This window comes from Coregonus lavaretus (genome assembly GCF_964263955.1).
Source record: "Coregonus lavaretus genome assembly, chromosome: 11".
Lineage (NCBI taxonomy): Eukaryota > Metazoa > Chordata > Actinopteri > Salmoniformes > Salmonidae > Coregonus > Coregonus lavaretus.
In genome coordinates, this window is record NC_139998.1 from 30,596,423 (window position 1) to 30,604,011 (window position 7,589).

Below are 7,589 nucleotides of genomic sequence, written 5' to 3' on the forward strand. Positions count from 1 at the left end.
GTTTAAGAAAAATCTTTGTCCAATACGAGGTGAGTAATCGCTGTCCTGATATCCAGAAGCTCTTTTTGGCCATAAGAGACGGTGGCAGAAACATTATGTACAGAAAAAATTACAAATAACGCGAAAAAACACACATAATAGTACAACTGGTTAGAGGGCTGTAAAACGGCTGCCATCTTCTTCGGCGCCATTCTCTCTCTGTAACCAAGATTGAACTCTTTGGCTTGAATGCCAAGCGTCACGTCTGGAGGAAACCTGGCACCATCCCTATGGTGAAGCATGGTGGTGGCATCATTGTGCTGTGGGAATGTTTTTCAGCGGCAGGTACTGGGAGACTAGTCAGGATCGAGTGAAAGATGAACGGCGCAACTTACAGAGAGATCCTTGATGATTATCAAAGGTTCACCTTCCAACAGGACAACGACCCTAAGCACACAGCCAAGACAACGCAGAAGTGGCTTTGGGACAACGCAGAAGTCTCTGAATGTCCTTGAGTGGCCCAGCCAGAGCCCGGATTTGAAGCTGATCGAACATCTCTGGAGAGACCTGAAAATAGCTGTGCAGCGACGCTCCCCATCCAACCTGACAGAGCTTGAGAGGATCTGAAGAAAATAATGGGAGACACTCCCCAAATACAGGTGTGCCAAGCTGTGGGTCTGAATACTTATGTAAATGTGAGGTTTCAGTTTTATATTTTTATTAATTTGCTAACATTTCTAAATACCTGTTTTTACTTTGTCATTATAGGGTATTGTATGTAGATTGATGAGGGGGAAAAAATAAATAATCCATTTTAGAATAAAGCTGTAAATAGTCAAGGGGTCTGAATACTTTCCGAATGCACTGTATATATATATTTTGTTATACAAATATTATAAAAAAAATAAAGTACAATCACAAGTGGGGCACCACCCCTAAGGCCCGCTGCTGATAATCAGTAGAATTCTGTGTTTTCACATGCAAAAGTGTTTGCTTTTGATAAAAACGCTATATCTGCCTTCCCAATGAAAACTAGTTTGTTTCTGGAAGATGCACCATGATGCATTGTTGACAACATGACCGAGCGGCGCAGATTAATTTTCGATTTGAGAAGGGCGCTCCTCACTGCTTTTACCTTCTCACGTCACGAGCCATAGACTGGTGCCCCGCGGCTCAGCATAATCGAATCCTCCCATTGCTTTGATTGTTTTGCCAGCTATTTGCTATGAGGGGGAACTGCCCCAATGAAATCGCAGGACTTCATAGCATAAATTATAACAGCACAAAGTAAATGGACCATCCTGGGGGGCTCAAATGTGTGTCCATTCAGTCAGAACTTCTGGGTCTGCTCTAGTCTCCTCCCAATGAGTCTCTCGCGCCCGTTCTTACTATACCTCAGTGCTCGCGCCAGATGGCTTACTTCCGCAGGTGAGACTAGAGCTGTGTTCGAATACTCATACTAACCGCACTAACCATACCATTTGTGACGTAAATGGAGTATGTCGTATGCTTATGGGTCATAGTATGAATATAGTTAGTATGCCAAAAGTTCCTTGATGTCGTACTACATTCGCCAAAATTTGAAGTATAGAAGCAGTGGACACTATTTCCGTACTTTTAAAACGGTCCTCTGTAGCTCAGCTGGTAGAGCACGGCGCTTGTAACGCCAAGGTAGTGGGTTCGATCCCCGGGACCACCCATACACAAAAAATGTATGCACGCATGACTGTAAGTCGCTTTGGATAAAATCGTCTGCTAAATGGCATATTTTTTTTTTTTTTTTTTTTTAAGTTGTGAAGCCAAGCCCATTTTCTGGATTATTGTTTTATGGGCCCTAAAAGCACGGAAATAGTGAAAGTTGCACTCCTGATATTAACTATATGCTATCTAACTTACTACCCAACATTTATTGACTTCATTATTCACGTCATTCTTAGCTAAGTGGTATAGTCATTGTGCGTTCTCAATGGACATTGTTAATGAAGTCATAAGATGTCTAGCTAGTAATTTGTCATGCTAACAAGCTAGCAAGAAGTTGCATATCAACAGCAACAACTTCCGGTAGACAGGCAAAGCGCTAGTACACTCAACTGAAAAAATACAGTTAGTTTATAGTATACTAAAATGAACTAATAGTATATAGTATGTAGTATATACTCATTAAGTATGTAGTATACAGTATGTTAGTATGGGTATTCAAACACAGCTTAGATCTGCTCTATCAGGTACTTTTGCCGCTAAAGCAAAAAGCTAATTGTAATGAAATTGTAAATAAATAATCATAACAGTCATGGGAGCCTGGGACCTGATAAACCAGACAACTACTTCCAAACTAATATCTGACTAACTCTGAAATATTAAGTTATTTCAGAATAAAAGTTAACTGGCTAGCGCATCGTGCTTTGTGACATTATGTTAGCTAGATATCCTGGTGCACTCATTCTTTTGTGAGCTGGCTGCTCGTTCTAAATAGTGTAATCTAATCTATTCAAAATAGGCAGCATGAGCAGCAGTGGTCATTCGGTTTTTGACATGCAAAAGTGAAATACGTGTATTTATGCTGTTGTTCAAATGCACAGATCACTTTATATACTGAACAAAAATATAATCGCAACATGCAACAATTTAAAATATTTTACTGAGTTACAGTTCATATAAGGAAATCAGTCAATTACAATAAATTCATTCGGACCTAATCTATGGATTTCACATGGCTGGGATTACAGATATGCATCTGTTGGTCACAGATACCTTAAAAAAATGGTAGGGGCATGGGATCAGAAAACCAGTCAGTATTTGGTGTGACCACCATTTGCCTCATGCAGCGCGACACATCTCCTTCGCAGAGAGTTGATCAGGCCGTTGATTGTGTTCTGCGGAATGTTGTCCCACTCATCTTCAATGGCTATGCGAAGTTGCTGGATATTGGCGGGAACTGGAACACGCTGTCGTACACATCGATCCAGAGCATCCCAAACATGCTCAATGGGTGACATATCTGGTGAGTTTGCAGTCCATGGAAGAACTGGGACATTTTCAGCTTGCAGGAATTGTGTACAGATCCTTGCAACATGAGGCCATGCATTATCATGCTGAAACATGAGGTGATGGCGGCGGATGAATGGCACGACAATGGGCCTCGGATCTCGTCACGGTATCTATGTGGATTCAAATTGCCATCGATAAAATGCAATTGTGTTCGTTGTCCGTAGCTTTTGCCTGCCCATACCATAACCTTGCCGCCACCATGGGGCACTCTAATAACAACGTTGACATTAGCAAACCGCTCACCCACACGACGCCATACCATACACATTGTCTGCAGTTGTGAGGCCGGTTGTACGTACTGCCAAATTCTCTAAAACGACATTGGAGGTGTTTTATGGTAGATAAATGAACATTCAATTCTCTGGCAACAGCTCTGTTGGACATTCCTGCAGTCAGCATGCCAAAAACTTGAGACATCTATGGCATTGTGTTGTATGACAATACTGCACATTTTAGTGGCCTTTTATTGTCCCCAGCACAAGGTGCACCAGTGTAATGATCATGCTGTTTAATCAGCTTCTTGATATGCCACACCTGTCAGGTGGATGGATTATCTTGGCAAAGGCTTCCCCTCCAGGACCAAGGTGATCTGAGAATGGTGTAGGCTAGAGTAACAGGATGCCATAATACATTTCTTCTATATTCTTCTGACCTTATTAATTAATGTAGTGTGATCCATTTACATTTACATTTACATTTACGTCATTTAGCAGACACTCTTATCCAGAGCGACTTACAAATTGGTGCATTCACCTTATGATAGCCAGATGGACAACCACTTTACAATTATTATTATTATTTATTTATTTTCATTTTTTTGTGTTTTTACAATTTTTGTATATATATATATTTTTTTTATTGAATCAGAAAGGCAAACAAAAGCTTAAAAATGATGGTTTGCTGCCATCCTCTAGGGCAAATGCCTGTCTAGTTGTATCTTTTGACTATGTATTACTACTAAGGACCATTACTTTTGCTCTAATTCTAACCATTACTATATCTAATTCATTTTGAAAATGTTCAAACATTGCACTTGTGTAAAAGTTTAGTACATTTTAATACAATTGATGTTTCACAATGACAAATTAATAAAAACAAAGACATATTTTATTCTAATGAACAATGCACAGTAAACAATAAAAAGTAAGCATGAACGTAATAATAATTATAGTGAATTTTCCTATTTACATATTTCCAGTGAATAAAACACTTTTTTTCTCAGTTTTCTTCCCTGCCAGGATGGCAGTCCCAAAAATTATGTCCCAGTGGCTGAAGAAAGGTGCATAGTTACTGTTGGGCTTCTGGTGGTGCATGTCATGCGCTGGTGCTCCTCCTAACAGACCAAATGGTACCAGGTGGTTAAGATCCCATGGCAGGTCATAGCCTATGTGGTCCTCCACTGACATCCAGATACTAAAGATGGTGACGCACCAGATGGTAAAAGGGTGGCATTTCAACACGATGGGGTCCAGGTTGCTACAGAATCCCACTGTTATCAGTTCTGGAATGCTGATTTGCTGGGTGGACCAGGAGAAGGGTGCCATGTATTCATGGTGGATGGCATGGATCCACCGATACAGTTGTGGATGCTTGTGGTGCACGAAGTGCCACATAAAGTACTGGGTGTCAAAAAGAAGAAGGGCAGCCAGTCCATCAATGAGCACCTCTACCACAGTTGGAGCACTGGTAGGCAGCACCGCTGAAGGCATAAAGCAGGTCTGAATCAGCACAGCAGGCAGAACAAAGATCAAGTGGTTATATACAGCCCTTCCGAAGCTCTTTGCCATCATCCTAATGGTTGTACGTCTCTCTTGCTGGATCTTGTAGTGGTGAATGGAGGGGACCTAATCTCCCAGGAGGTCTAGTACAGCAAAGGGGAGACTGGAGAAGAAGTAACTGGAGAAGCAGAGTATGACAGGGAAGCAGGGAGAGGAGATGAGGGAGTAGTGGTTGAAAAGGAAATAGTCCCATAGAGGCTGCAAAAGCCTGTCTGAGGATCTGGAAAGGGTATGAAGCTGCAAAGTAAACTGAACCTTGGTGATTTTCAACATCCTGGTGACTCTGGATGCCTGTGGTTGTAATGTGCAGAGAAGAAGACATTCTCCCTTTATATAGTGCTTAGCTAAGGACATTGCTCTCACGTCAATGAGACAGCAGATTGTTCCCTAACAAGAGCCAATTTCAACAATAAGTCCTTTTCCGGAAGATTAACAAAATCCACCAGAACACACAAAGATTTCAACACTGAACAGTTTAAGTTGGTGCCTGGGTCGTTCCACCAATTGAGTACCTTTTGGGTAGTGTAACTTAAATATATATATTTCACCTAATTTTAACATTCTGTCATAAAGAACAAATGTTCAAATGAATAAAAAACACATTTTCCCATCTCAAGAGGTTAAATAAATAAAAATACTATAGTAAGTGTCAAATAAAGTAACAGGATTGACAATTTAATCTTAAATCAGCCATAAATCCCCTTGTGACAGGGGAAATTGAAGTGTATTGTGTGCAACAAGGAGGGGGAATTGAATGCAAGGTTCACAAAATAAATGTTATTGTTAGAAAATATCTACCCTGTCTATCTATGGGTAACAGGGTTGACTTGTTATGCTCAACCCGCTCAGTTTTCCACCCCAAAACACCAGAAAATTGCCAAAAAGAGTAGAACCAGCTCACCTGCTCTTACATTATGATTTGATTATTAGATATGAAATGTTTCTTTAAAAAATATATTTTAAAAGGAATAGTTTCACCATATTAAAATGAGAGTTCAGTTCATATAACAGGATTAACCTTAAAATGAGGGACAGACAGAAAGGAATCACATGAATCACATCAAATATAAATATATATTTACAAGGGCTTTACAATGATGTTGAAAAGTTAGAGAAATGTTGGGGTTACGTGGGTTAAAATCTTCCTAGGTCACAGAGGGTGCACAGAGGGACATTAGCAAGTCTTTATTTATATATAAATTCAGATGTATTGAATGTTACATGTGGTCTATATTAAATGCCACTTTATTTAATATAACAGACTTTTAAAATTCAATATTGGTGCACAATTTCTACTTAAAATATCAAAAAGGCACTCTTTTCGTGGAACAACCCACTTGCAGCACCGTCCTCCCACTTGCAGTTTACCCCAGACCAGTTAATCAGTTTATTCAAAACGGTAAGTCATATTATACCAGATACAGATCTGTTGGTCCCTGCTTGAGTTATGAGCTAATTATGCATGTCACCTATCACAAGTTAAAACAAAATTGCAAGGCATCTTAATCAGTATAATTTATTAAATGAATATCTACACCACCACACCATTAATGAACATTACATATCTGTATATCAATTGGAGACCACCAGGGTAACCTATTCATATCATCAAAATGGTCAATAATCATTATTTTGATTCTCAATATCATGCAATACAATTAGTTCAGAGTCCATGAAATCTGTTTCTTTACCATGTGGTCTTAAAATGTATTTTTGAAGATTAGTGAACTAAGAACTTTAAGTCAAAGATTCCAATCTTATGTAATCTTACCTGAACATCTTATGTAGCCTAATCTTATGTGTAATCTTACCTAATCATCTGTTTTGGTGTGCTATTAATTAAGGTCAGGGGCCCAAGGGAGAAAACCACTGACACAGCTATTCTAACCCAGTCCCGTGGTCAAATTCCCTATTTGGGGGACGTAAAGCTGTTCTGGACCGGTTCCGACTGCCATTTTGGTGTACAAAGTTTGTGTCTAAAAGCCAATTTATGCTTGATCTGTGACGCAATTGCGGAGCGCCGTACGGTGATGCCTTGTGCCTCCCAAATTGTGTAACAATGCGGAGGGTTCTGCACAGCTCCGTAATTGTTACGCTATGGTTAAACCCAGCACTCAGAGAAACAAAACACGACTAAGGGAGTGGAAGAAACAAAAATTATTTTAATAAAAGTTCAATTTGTCTTAGTCCAAAAAACAACTGAAGAAAAGGAACAGAGTGGGCTAGTCGGCTCCGGAGGAAGGAGAGGCTGAGGCAGGCAGGCAGGCAGGCAGGCAGGAAGGCAGGCAGGCAGGTTGGGAGGAATGTCTGAACTCTCTAGTAAGAACAACGATCTGGCGCCGGTGGAGAGCCATGCCCAGGAATTAGTAGTGCAGGTTGATGAGAGAATAGGATGCAGCTGCGTAGGCAGGAATCACTGGAAACAACCCGCAGCTGCACAGGAGAGGCAGATCCTGAGCACGCCCCCCGATCCACTCCAGACACACCCACATAATGGGGACAAACACACATACAGATACAACAGACAAAGAGGGGACAAAACAAGGAGGAAGGGAAACAGAAAAGGGAGAGACAAGCTGCCCACATAACAGTAACCCCCCCTCAATGGTCGCCACCTGGCGACCCACCAGGCCTGTCAGGGTTGTCGTGATGGAAGTCCGTGATCAGCTGAGGATCCAACACAAAACGCTTAGGGACCCAAGACCTCTCCTCTGGTCCATAACCTTCCCAATCGACTAGGTATTGGAGACCCCTACCCCGCCTCCGAGAGTCCAGGAGCCTACT

The 7,589-nt window shown here is 41.0% G+C and overlaps 1 pseudogene across 1 annotated transcript; it reads right to left on the minus strand.

The window, feature by feature from the left end:
* Window positions 1-4,207: 4,207 nt before the first annotated feature.
* LOC311137509 (cholesterol 25-hydroxylase-like protein 1, member 1) lies at window positions 4,208-5,159 on the minus strand (annotated as a pseudogene). Its single transcript has one exon. The product of its transcript is annotated as a cholesterol 25-hydroxylase-like protein 1, member 1 (transcript).
* Between the last annotated feature and the right edge of the window lie 2,430 nt (window positions 5,160-7,589).